The sequence below is a fragment of the Marmota flaviventris genome, chromosome 2 (genome assembly GCF_047511675.1).
Source record: "Marmota flaviventris isolate mMarFla1 chromosome 2, mMarFla1.hap1, whole genome shotgun sequence".
Lineage (NCBI taxonomy): Eukaryota > Metazoa > Chordata > Mammalia > Rodentia > Sciuridae > Marmota > Marmota flaviventris.
Genome location: NC_092499.1, coordinates 82,658,361 through 82,671,830, shown reverse-complemented (window position 1 = coordinate 82,671,830; position 13,470 = coordinate 82,658,361). Strand labels below are relative to the sequence as shown.

Here is a 13,470-nt window from a genome sequence, read left to right as displayed (position 1 = left end):
TTTTGACCCAATCAACAAACTCCATCAAATCTGACACCACTGTTAAACCCAAATGTCTGTCCTTGTACAGACATGAGACTTGGAGCATGTAACAAGGAAGAAACCATGTAAATATTCAGAATTCCCTCCTTTGGTGACTAGCTCCATTTTGAAACAACCTGTTTGTTTTGTGAAAGACAAAGGGTTTGTTTCTAAACTGGTCACCATGTTGCACACCTACAGTCCCAACAACTCAGGAGGCCAAGGTGGGAGGATCACTTGAGCCCAGGAAGGGCAACATGGCAAGACACCCTTCTCCAAAAAAAAAAAAAAAAAAGTGGGGGTTTCTTTTACGTTTAGAACACAGAATGTAAAGGAGGTTTAGAACCCTACTGCCTTCTAAATCATCTCCTGCTCTTATAAAGAGACCATTTGCCAACATCTTCTCACCTACAATGAATCCACCCCCTCAGCTTATCTGTTAAAAATTCATCAAAAAGCCTAGAACTGGAAAGCTCAGCTCCCTCCTACAAAACGAACAAACCAAACAACCACCATCACCTGCCATTTTCAATAGCATGGAACTCTCATCTACTAGTTAAGCAGCTTCCCCAAAAAACGTTTCTTCTCACCATAGATTTTGAAAGATTTTTCACATAACATCTACACAGCCATGTAGCTATCAATTTAGTAAGATGCCAATTACCATGACAAACTTACTGAAATCACTTAAATTTCAAAAACCATTAAAAACTCTGTTACTTGGCTACCATTTATTCTAGTAAAACTTAAAAAATAAGAATCACAATGTCTTATTACAGTTCCTTTGTATGCTATTGCACTTTATCCAAAGCACACAACAGGTTCAGTTGAAGTGGCGCCCCCTTTCTCCACAAAAAGTCTTAACTGGACTTCTCCAGAAATCTTCACCGTGGCTGATTTTAGGACTGCCAGCAAAAGATCTCTACAAAAGAGTTCAATGTAGGGGGCTGGGGATGTGGCTCAAGAGGTAGCACGCTCGCCTGGCATACGTGCGGCCCAGGTTCGATCCTCAGCACCACATACAAACAAAGATGTTGTGTCTGCCGAGAACTAAAAAATAAATATTAAAAAAATTCTCTCTCTCTCTCCCACTCTCTCTTTAAAAAAAAAAAAAAAAAAAAAAAGTTCAATGTAGATAACCTTCCTATTTTCGTGTTGCCCTATCTCAGTTGGCCACTGACCGGGAAGAAATCAGCATTCCAGGTGCTGGACACCCCCTTACTAGTTTTTCACAAACATATCCAGTATAGAAGTTTGTAGCAATGTGCAAACAAGGCCTATGGCCTTGAGAACTGGGCTTCACAGAGATGTCTACATTTTTAAGATAAGAGAATATACCAATTGGGCTCCATAATAATAGCTGGCAAGGGTAGGAAAGAAAGGGGAGAAGAATCTCTCCCCTTCCCAGGTGTTGTCCTTGAAGTGTTAACTTGCCCAAAACAGTAAAAGAAAAAGCTGCTTTTATGTAAACTTCTGCAGACTGTGAACTTCTGAGACCCTCCCTTTACATGCTGAGTATAAAACTCTGAAACTACCTGAACTTGGGGTTCAGGGGATTAATTGATTACAGCAAAAGCTGTGCCCTCTGAGTCTGGCTGCAGCCAAATGAAACTGTTTCCTGCTATCTTCAGTGCCTTGGCTTATTTGTCCCTACAACACAATGAATTCTTGATTTTTTTAAAATACCTGTTCCATTGCTCAAAATAGAGGTTATACTATTAGATAATATTCTTTTCTACATTTAAAATAGACCTCCTTGCCAGGCACAGTGGTGCATGCCAGACTCTGGAGGCTGAGGCAGGAGCATCACAAGTTCAAGGGCATCCTCAGCAACTTAATGAGGCCCTATCTCAAAACAAAAAATAAGGTCTGGGGATGTGGTTCCATGGTAAAGGGGCTCTGGGTTCAATCCCCAGCACTAATTATTAATTATTATTATTATTATTATTATTATTATCCTCCTTACTTGATGGCTTACAAATTTGCTCCACCATAGTAATCCAAGGAAGCAAAATGGAAAGTAGAGGTTGAAACAATACTGCTTCCCTTAGAGCATCCTTGTTCTGGTTTAACTCCCTAGGCTACAATGAGGTTCAGAGAGGACTTGCCCAAGATCTTATCAGTAAAGGCAGAATAAAAACCTCTTAAAATGCAATCCAGCGCTTTTGCAAATGAATCTTCACTGAGTATAATATTGGTAAAAGTTAATTCTCGGGGCTGGGGATACTGCTCAGTTGATGGAATGCTTGCCCTGCATGCACAAGGCCCTGGATTCAATCCCCAGCACCTCAAAAAAAAGGTTAATTCTCTGTGAAAAATATCTTAGTACCTAAAGCATTTGTGAAAGTTCAGCTCAAAACTCATGACTATCAATGGAGAAAAATGAGACCTTAACTGTCAGGAGAGAGATTGCAAGACAGACCAATCATCCAAGAATCATCTGTTTTCCCCTCTTGCTGGGGATCGCATCTAGGGACTCACTTGTGGTAGGTAAGTGCTGTACTACTGAGCTATATCCCCAGCCAAGAATTATCTTCTATCATGTGAAACTACCTTTCTTACATCAGTGACATCTTCTCTCTTCAAAACTCATCCTTTTACGTATCTTGTCTAACTTTAATAACAACCTGGATGATAGGCAGGATCTTACTTACACCTAATTATACGTAGACAGATGAAATCTACTTGAAACCGTAATGTATCCACTCCATAAACTTACCAACCACACAAGTGAACAAACCTAAACCAAAAACTTGATCACTGAAAACAGCAAGGTTCACAGAATGAGGAAATGTTTTGACAGTAGGAAGACACAGCAAAAATACCAAAATACCTCAGAGCAAAGTAAAACAGAAGTCAGATGCTGACAAAGGCAAAATATGAAGAAAGGAACCTATCCAACACAGGTGTGATCCAAACCTCATTCCACCTATTCTTTTAATCAAGGTTTAATGCCACCATCTGGTGGGGCACCCACCCTCCTCACACTACAACTCCAAGGGGGTTGCATTCATTGCACCCAGTCTAAGTCACAGACGTATAGCTGGACATTTTGTGTGCTTTTATAAGAGCTCCTCACAGCATGTCATTCAGTCTCCTGACTATAGTACTATCTTACTCTCCCTCTTGTGACCAGAGGCTATAAGTTTAACTATGAGATCAAATTTCACAAGATTCAAGTTACAATCTCCACATAACAGTTGTCTTTTTAGACAAGGGCCAAACTCAAGCTGTAACCAAGAAAAGATGTTTGATTTGCCATTTCACATTAGAGAAAAATGTACCTACCAGAATTCTTTCTTCTAAGTGTCACCTTATATTAAAGTGACAGCCTGTATACACACTGCACCATGTGAGGATTAGATCAATCATCTGAGAAGTCTTTCTTTGCACATGGATTCTACCTGACTCATGAAATTTCATATATGCTCCACCTTCTGTAGCTACCCAGCACCTGAAGATCCTCTTTTGAATTCATCCTCCTTTTCAGTTTTTGACAAATGGATAAAGGCTATAAAATGCATATCTTTTTGTCTTTTGTAGGCTGGCTAATTTTATATTCAAATTTTCCTTCATCTTCTAGAACACTAAAAGAATATTGAGTTCTCACAATACCTGTCAGTGGTTACCTTAAAGTCTACAGAAATCAAATGACAACTACTACAAAAACTGTATTTAGAGATTTCAAGTAACAATATTTAATAAATGGAATAAGATCGTACTGTTTGCAACAAAGACAAGTGCATGCATTATATTTGAAACTTATTTTTGCCACAACCTTTGAAGGGCACTAGGCTGGCACTTTTCTGACTGAACTGCTTTCTCTAGCTCCCCAGCCATCAGCTGAATGACATCATGGTTGCTGTCAACAAAAATCCCTCCCTTCTCTGTCCTTACTTTAACCAGAATAGAGAAATAAGAAAAAAGAAAATGCACTTTTCAGAGACAGAGCAATTCAAGAGATCATTTCCCCCATGACAGGATGGAATAATGTAATCTGCATTTCCCTTCTGCAGCTCTTTTTAAGTGTGACCTTTAAGACGCTTTTCCAACACTAGGAAAGGAAAATTTTAATTAAAAGAAAGGGCAGCAGAGACACATAAGGAAGGAGAAAGCTTTTACCTTGCATTAGAGAAAGATGGATCTTCTCAAAGTTCCTGATCCATAAGGACAAAATGCAAATCCCAGGATTAAGATTATGTGGTCGACACAAAAGCCAAGGACTGGGCCTTGTAAACCGGAACCTTCAGGTGTCAGAGAGGCTCCCTTGGAGTTAGCAATGCTAACATTACTTGTGCCTTGCCTTTAGCCCAAGTATGAGGTTATCCTTCTCTGCTTCATAGAAATTTAAAGCAACATTTAATATCTTCTCTAGATTCCCACCAAAACAGTCTCCAAATATCCAAATATTCTTCGGGGAGGAATATGAATTGAATACTAGTATTGTTTACCTCTAACAAGGAGGTCAGTGAATTTAAAATTGTAATCCAAACTCTCAAAAGGAATAAACCTGACAAAACTAAATCCTAACAGGACACAAACTGTGGCTTTGGCAGAAAACATGGGATCTTGTTATAACGTAATTAGCACCAAAAAAAAAAAAAAAAAAGATCATCTGCCTCAAAATAGGGACCCCACCAATGGGATTTCTACAGAGGTAATGACAACTAGACTGGAAATTCAAAGCTCTTTGAGTAACACACTGTTACACAATTTTGACAAGGAGAGAATAAAAGGAAATTCTGGAGTATGATATATCATCAAGATAGTTCTGAATGGGTTATTATGAAGTTAGCCCTCACGAATAAAAGGGGTGGGAAAAGGCTGAGAGACAGGGTCTGTCCTAATGAAAATGTCACCATCACCAGCAAAGCAACTCCTGCTTCCTTCTAAACAAACCCCAAGACTCTTCCTCAGTCATTATCCACAGCAATTTGATGCATTAAAGGTTATAAAGAGTGAGGAGGGGATTTTCTTGTATCTAATGATCCTGAAACCACTCAAAACACAGAAAGAGTGATATTCTATAAGAACAGAGTCCTTATTCAGACAGACAATTTTCAAATGCTGGTGTTACCGCTGTTGGCCGGTGACGAGTCCTTGCTTCCCCAATGTTGAAGAATAACACCAGAGAAGCACGCCGAGGCAAGGTCAGAGTGGAAAATTAGAAGTTTATTAAAGGACAGCAGAAAAGACTTCTCCCGGAGGAAGAAGGGGACCCAAGAGGTGGAATCTGTGGAAGTGCGGTTGTTTCCCCTTTTTATAGTTCTTTCAGTGATGGAATGTAGGTTGGAAGGCCCGAGGGGTGGGACACAGGTGAGCCAAAGAAGTAATCTGGGCAGGAAGGACTTCATTAACACTTCTTTGGGATGGGCTATCTCCAAATCTGTTGGGGGCTGTTTCCTGGGCTCCATTAACATTCCTTTGGGATGGACTTTGGGCCTAGGGCTTTTGGGGGACTTCATTAACATTTCATGAGTAGTCCTGCGTTTCCCAGAATCATTCTCAGCATGGCCTCCATTTTAGATTTCACTCGATATTAGACCCGATTTACCTAACTACACTGACTACCTAACTTTAAATCTGGCTTCACTGGGTCAACCAGCACTGTTTTTTTAAAAAAGCATTTTTTAAAAGAATCACAGGTTTCAGGGCGTCTGAACACACTCTTCTCTCTTGTCCCTGAAGAGGGCCGAAGATCTACCACTGAGATAGATGCCAAGGTATTTCATGTGAAAACAGTCTTCTTGGTCTAAAATACTTATCCTTTTAGAATCTAATAAAAATCAAAACTAAATGGCAACTCGGTAATCATTTCCTTTGTTTAATTTACACATAGAGAAACAAAGCTCTACAATTTTAGATAAATGAATTCAAAGCTCTACAATTTAGATAAAAAAAATAAAAATTCTTTTCTGAATTCATTTATTTGTAATTGGACACAATACCTTTATTTTATGTGGTCAGGTAACCACCACAAGCAAGATACACAACAATCCCCTCATCTCACAAATTTTCGTCATGCCACTCTTTGTAACTAACCTGCCCCCATTTCCAACCTCAACCACTGGATACCATTTCTATTATTTCTCCCTTCCAGAATGTCATATAAATGAAATCATACAGCACATAGCTTTTGGCGCTTCCCCCCCCCTCAGCAGAGTATATTCCAGATTCATCAATGCTGATGTGAATAACAGTAGATCATTCCTTTTATTGCCAACTAGTATTCTACTGTACAGATGTACTGCAGTTCATGTATCTATTCATCGGTTAAAAATCACTTTGTGTTGTTTCTGGTTTTGAGTATTTTAAAAGCCACTATTAATATTCATCCAAGTTTCCATTTCTTTGGGTACACATATGTACCTAACAGTGGGATTCCTGGCTCATGTCTTTAACCTGAGGAGAAACCCGAGGCTTTAGTGTTATCAGGTGTTTATGCTATTCCAATAGACACATAATGGTTTCTCACCGTGATCTTAATTTGCCTTTCTCTAACAACAAATGATGTTGAGCATCTTGTGCTTATTTGCCTCCATTATATCTGGTGACCTCCCCCACCATCCTGTACTGGGGATTGAACTGAAGGGCACTTTACCACTAAGCCACATCCCTAGCCCTTTTTTAATTTTTAGACAAGTTGCTTTTAGTTGCTAAGTTACTAAAGCTGGCTTTGAACGTGCTAGCCTCCTGCCTCAGCCTCCCCGTTTTCCATTTTTTAAAATTTCTTATTTTTATTTTTTTGTAGTTGTAGATGGACAAAATGCTTTTTTATATTTTTTTATTTGTAATTGGACACAATACCTTTATTTATTTTTATGTGGTACTGAGGATCAAACCCAGTGCCTCACACATGCTAGGCAAATGCTCTGCCACTGAGCTACATACAGCCCCAGCCCCCCCTTTCCATTTTTTAATGGGTATTTATCTTATTAAATTACACAAAAATATGCTGATGCTCAGTTCAATCTTTTGTTGGATATGCGATTTAAAAATATTTTCTCCCAGGCTGTGACTTATCTTTTATTTTCTCTTGAATGTCTTTCCCAGAGCACAAAGTTACCAGTTTTGGTTTGTTTTTCTTCTATGGCTTGCACTTCTGGTTCCTTAAGAAATCTTCGAATAACCCCAAGTCACAAATGTTTTCTCCTACTTTCTCTCCTAAAGAGCAACTATCCTTCCATTCATTTCAAAACAATTTAACTCATGTAATGTATTATATATAATACCTGCTTTAATATCTGTCTACTATAGGCTGGCATTCATTGCCTCTCACCTCAAAAGTTGGTTACATTTCCCAGGTGTATAGTGAAACTTTTGAATTACATTCTGAATCTTAAGTTCTTGGTCTCTGGGTCCCATTAAAGACAGTTTTGAACCCATAAAGATAGTTCACCAGTAATCATAAACAACTCATACAGCTGTTCTTGAGTATGTCCATTTCAACTACAACGACCTAACACTGGACCACTTTTGTTCCATTTTGTCAGGCCATCAATCTGGTTAGGTTTAAACAGCAAGTGGGTGACAGTTCCAATATCACTTTAGTTCTTAAGGCTTATTGCTATGCTGCTTTGGGTCTGTCCCACGAACACAGCTCAAAAGGAGCCTGGGCCAGCTCATACACAACATAGGAAGTGACCTTTCCCCAGCTCTTTCCTCTCCAGGATTCTCGCACTTCTCTGTCCCATAGACAGGGGCTTCTTTGGGGGTTCTAGCTGCCTGTGTTGCCCCTCAGGAGGGACACCCTCAGAGAGCCATACAGGGGGCAAAGCAAAGAAAGAAAAAAGAAATCAAAACAGGCATACTCCAGCACTCTGACCTTTCTTTCATGGTTCTCTTGCCAGAAGGAAATTATTTCTACAGGCCCAGGAACTCTGTTTCTCCAAGGTATCCGCCCACCGTGATTCAATGAAGGGGCCATTCCCTCCGCTCTCTCCAGCCCACAAATCCTTGGTCTTCTGGCCAGAAAGCTGGGATTTCTCTTAGGTTTTAGCTACCTCTGAACTCCCCTCCTCCCCCCACTGCAGCTCTGCTGAGAGCCCTTTAGCCAGAGAGAAAGACCAGAGAGAAAAGAAAAGCTACAAGAAACTCACACAACTGTTCCACAAATAGTTCACTTCTCCAGGCTTCCACATCTTCCCCATCTGCCAGATTTTCTTTATTTTTTGAGTCCTCAGGTAATAACTTGTCCGTGGATTTTGGTAGTCAGCAACAGACACAAGCTTCAGTGGACTAACCTCATCTTAGCCACAACCTCAATATTAAACACTGAGGCAGTGTCTCTCTTAAATAGTCAGATAATGAGTGCCCACATTCACCTGGGCTGAGCCCCACCCTTCTCATCTTCCTCTCCATATCAGGGTGGAGCAAACCTGATCACTGTTTCTTATAAACTTAGGACATTCATACTCTTTTTTGTCCTCCTCCTAGGTGTCACTACTTTAGGCCCTTACAGAAAGAATGGAAGGAAAGAAAAACAAAACCACCTGACCTCTGCAACAATGTCCTATTCTAGACCCACTCTGTAAGCCTATATGGCTTGTCAGCCCTTCAATCATATCAGACTTAGAGTCCAGGTGGTGGTTAACGACTCCATGTCAACAGCCTGAGCTTCCCCGGTGCTTCCCATTATCATTAAGAAGACCTAATCCACACAGCTGCAGGCTGTTGAAGGCATCAAAGAAAGCTTGTGTTATAAATTCTGACAAATATCTCTTTCTTTGGCATTGGCACTCATTCTGGCTTTTTTCACTGTTGACAAAATAGAAAACTACATAGAGAAAGGAGCCCAGAGAGTAGAGTTGGGTTCAGATGCATGGCCCACCTCTCCTTCCTTCACTACTCTTAGTTGTAATTAGGAAAAGCACAAAATGTGTCCACAGAAAATCAATGTGAATATTTCTACAATATTGGAAGTAATCCTTTGCTTAAACAAAAACATCTACTACTTAAGCATGAAATAAATATCTACTGAGAGTCTATGTTATGCCAGGTGCTGGCCAATGTGCACAAAATACAGCAATGAGCAAGACTCCTGCCCTGGGGAGTTCAATAGCTCCTGGAGGAGTCAAACAACAAATAAGTACATATATAATTTTGGTATAAATACATAAAATAACTGCTAAGAGCCATAGCCAAGTAGGAATGACACATGGCATTTTTGGTTGAAAGGTGACGCCAGCAAGCCATTGAGATGATAATTATTATGTTAAGATGTGCGTTCAATTGGATATTAGACCCCTGCTGTCCGCCTCGGCCTGCTACTTTGGAGCTCTCCCGGGACTCCCGGAGAGTTCCCATTGGTTGGGGAAGTACCGTAAGAGGGATTTCTGGAGGAAGGATTTTCGGTTGGTGTGGTGTGGCCCAGGAGAAAACCGCTTGCGTGGCGTTGGCGGAAGTTTTGGAAATAAAGTTTGTTCCTGCTTGAGTGGCTCGTGATTTTGTGCCCAGCCAGACTGCGGCAAATAACAATGTCAGGTAGTGATCAATGCCATCCGAAATAAAGTAAGTAAACAGATGGAGAATGAGGGGCCAACCTTTGAGGAGATGTCTAAGTGGAGAACCAGGTGGAACTCAGGCTCAGGCCAGGCAAAGACGTAGAGACAGAAAGGCAGAGAAAGCTCCAGGCAGCAAGGGGGCCCCAACCTTCAAGAAAAACAACCCTGACACATTCAAGGAAACTCAGTCACATGGCTAAACAGGACTAAACTAGGAAGACAGAGTGAAGAAATGAAGGTCCAGAAAGAACAATATCATGAAAAGCCTTTCAGGATGTGGTATGGGATTTGACTTTATTTTAGAGACAAGGTCTTGCTATATTGCTGGCCTCAAACTCATGGGATCAAATGAACCTACTGCCTCAGCAGCCTCCAGATTAGCTAGGACTACAGGTTAGTCACTGTGCCTGCTCTGATCTTATTCTAACTATAATAGGAAGACAGACCTACAGAGACATGAAAAATGCAAGGTTTAATCTATCTATCTTCCTCACCCTCAAGCCCAACCAAAAGAATCACATTTTAAGAATTTACAATTTAAAGAACAATAATTTAAAGAAAAAAGAATTGCCTTCAAATTCACAGCAAAACCTAATGTTCAAATCCATGTCATCCTCAGTCCTAAGAGATCTAGGAGACACCAATACAAAGTCAGATCACAAATTTAAAGATGAATAAGTGTGATTCATCTATTTGTAAAATAACTATTTATATTTCATAAATAGTACTTTCAAATGTTAAATTATTCCTTTTCTGTTAGAGAAGAAAAATGAAAGACTACATTTAGCCTTTTAATTTGTATTTTTATTACAAAAATCAAACATGCTATACATGAATCCCCAGATACCAATAACCCCCTTCAACATTTACAAAGAATTTGCCAATCTTATTTTGATCTATCCCCCTCTGACTTCCCCAAACACCTACACAGTGATGAAAGTGTGAAAGAAACTATAAATGAAAAAAACTCCCTCCAGTGGTCAAAACTGGAATAATCAGGTCAATAAAACAGTACAGGCTTATAGCACATGATATAAAATAAACACCTATGGGTCCATACTAATATAAATGACTGAGTCAGTAAGTCAGTGGAGTAGAAAAATCTTCCATGCAGAATGCTAAACAAATGACACAGACACTCTGCCCTCTAGGAGGCTGCCCTGCAGTGTGACCTTCCAGAGAGTATATCTGGGAAGCAGGTAGGTGGCAAGGAACTTTGATAGTGGAGAAACCTAGCAAGTACTAATTCAGCCAGTGATCAAGGTTAACATCATGTTGACAGCATGTAGACAGAGGCGCATCCTACACCAGGTCTGACCAGAACTCCTCAAGCTATCAAGGTCATCGAAAATAAGGAAAGTCTAAGAAATTATCACAGCCAGGAGGAGCCTAAGGAGACGTGATGAGTAACTATGATGTGGTACCCTGAATGGGATCCTTCACACTAGGTAAAATCTAAGGAAACTGGAATCAAGTATGGGCTTTTGTTAATAATAATGTACCGGGGCTGGGGTTGTAGCTCAGTGATAGAGTGCTTGCCTCACATGTGCGAGGCAATGGGTTCAATCCTCAACACCACATAAAAATAAATAATAAAATAAAGGTATTGTGTCCATCTACAACTAAAAATATATTTTAAAAAACAATAATGTACCAATCTTGATTTATTGATTGTAACAAATGTGGCATGCTAATGTGAGATGCTACTACTAGGGAAACTGGGTGCAGGGTATATGGGAATTCTCTATTCTAGTCTTTCAATTTTTCAGTAAATCAAACTGTTCTAAAAATCTATAAAGAATATATATATATATATATATATATATATATATGTATATACATATATATGTATACACACACACACACACATACACAAACATATATGAGAGAGCGCGCCAGCCCTACAGGATGCATGTGCTGAGACCACATACCTTATAAAAGCAATCACTTTATTCCACTGCTATGAAATGTTTCAGTTGATACAATAATGAGACTAAAAATTAACTCGCAAACAACTTTGCAATTGAAACTCTAAGTCTTTCACTTTTTCTGAACAAACTTTATCTGTACTCTACCTCTCTCTTAAGTATATGAACACAACTACAAAATATTTGTTAGGGTTTACCCCCTCAAATAAGTTTCCAGTAGCAATATAGTTAATTACTATCATGGGGAAATGGTTTTGATGACAAGAATAAAGCAAATATTACAGAGATGCTTAAGTCAGAAATAAGTGAAAACACTATACCCAAGACCCCAAAAGAATCCCCCACGTCTAAAACCATGGCCCAGTTGTAGGCCACATATAGGTGTGATTAACTTTATTCAACTAAGGAGTTAAGGGGACTTGGTTATGTAAATATTTTAGGGAGAAAAGTTTATTACTGGCGATAGAAAAAAACAAAATTTCCACATTTTTTAAAAGAAGACATGTTTTAAAAGGTTGAGAAACATTCACAGGACACACCATGCTCAGCTTTGCAAGTATTCCACAGGTCAATGAATGACTGAAGCAGGAAATGAACGTTACTCCTATTTGGAAAAATGCTGAACTACTTACCCCATCTGCTGTTCACAGATAAAACTGGGCTTTGGTTGCTGGTTTCATCTCAGCTGTGAGCAAATGCATTCCACACAGCAGATGATGTCCAGAACTATCCTAAATTCTTTTTTTTTTCCCCCTGGGCTGAAGATGGTACCAGGGGCCTCCTGCACACAAAGCAAGCACTCTGCCACTCAGCTATCCCCCGGCCCTCTGCCTGAAGTGAGCTGCTCATTGTTTTGGATCTAGGAAAGTGATTTGGAGTTAACAGTTCAATTTTCATTTGACAGATAAATAAATTGTCCTTTATTTGAGTAAGCCAAAAGACACTTGCATTTTTTTTTCTTTCTTTTCTTTTTCCCTACATGTAGGGCATTTGTTCATAGAAGGACACATATCTTGTGCCCCTCCTCACAGTGGCCCCAGATTCCTATTGGGTGTGTTATAAACAGAGCAGCCACTCTTCAGGCCCCTGCTCTGAGCACACCCCATCTTAACACATTCGCTTTCAACTCTAGTATTCATTTTTTGAAAAAAAAATCCTTCATCAGGCCGGGCATGGTGGCACATGCCTGTAATCCCAGTGGCTTGGGAGGCTGAGGCAAGAGGATGGTGAGTTCAAAGCCAACCTCAGCAACTTAGCAAGGCCCTCAGCAACTTAGCAAGGCCCTAGCAACTAAGCAATACCCTGTCTCCAACTAAAACATTTTTTTTAATTCTGGAAATATGACTCAGTAGTTAAGTGACCCTGGGTTCAATTTTTGGGTTCCCAGTACCCCCAAAAAAAGTCCTTAATCAGAAACTTTTGCAAAAAGAAAAGAAGCATCATCATTTCGGTCACTTTGAATCAATCTGCACTTCCAAAATGTGTACCTATGGAGCACACTGAAACCAACAATTAAAATACAAAACAACAAAAATAATCTATAACTTTGATTAAATTGATAATAAACCACAATGATGTCATTCTAAAATCCTAAAACTGATTGGTCCCTTAAAGTCTTTTTTGTTCTCAAACAGAAATTGAGAAAGGCAGGCAACAGGAAGTTTTCCAGTCTTTTTTGACATCACAAAATGTAAAAACTTAGAAACTCTGATTATTTAAACTTCGAGAATGGGAGGAAGGCTTGTACAGCTTTGGTAGCACAATATGGGGAAGTCACATCTCTAGGACTGGGGATGTAGCTCAGTGGTAGAGCACTTGCAAAGGGTATGGGCCCTGGGTTCAATCCCCAGCACAGGGGGGGAAAAAAGTGAAGTCACATCCCTAGACTTTAGGAAACTGGACAGAGACCTTGATTTCTAAGTTATTTGATGGAAACTTTAAATAATTTACATCTCCACATTTTACACCTAAGATATATATTGAATACATTAGAAAAGCCCAAGTCAACAAACCTAAAG

At 39.7% G+C, this 13,470-nt stretch overlaps 1 protein-coding gene and 1 non-coding gene across 2 annotated transcripts in view; both read right to left on the bottom strand.

The window, feature by feature from the left end:
* The window catches only part of Aven (apoptosis and caspase activation inhibitor), a 187,464-nt gene that overhangs the window by 167,860 nt on the left and 6,134 nt on the right, over window positions 1-13,470 (bottom strand). The gene's annotated exons all lie outside the window — the stretch shown is intronic.
* LOC114085105 (small nucleolar RNA SNORA11) lies at window positions 12,430-12,556 on the bottom strand. Its single transcript, XR_003581399.1, has one exon. It is a non-coding gene; the product is annotated as a small nucleolar RNA SNORA11 (small nucleolar RNA).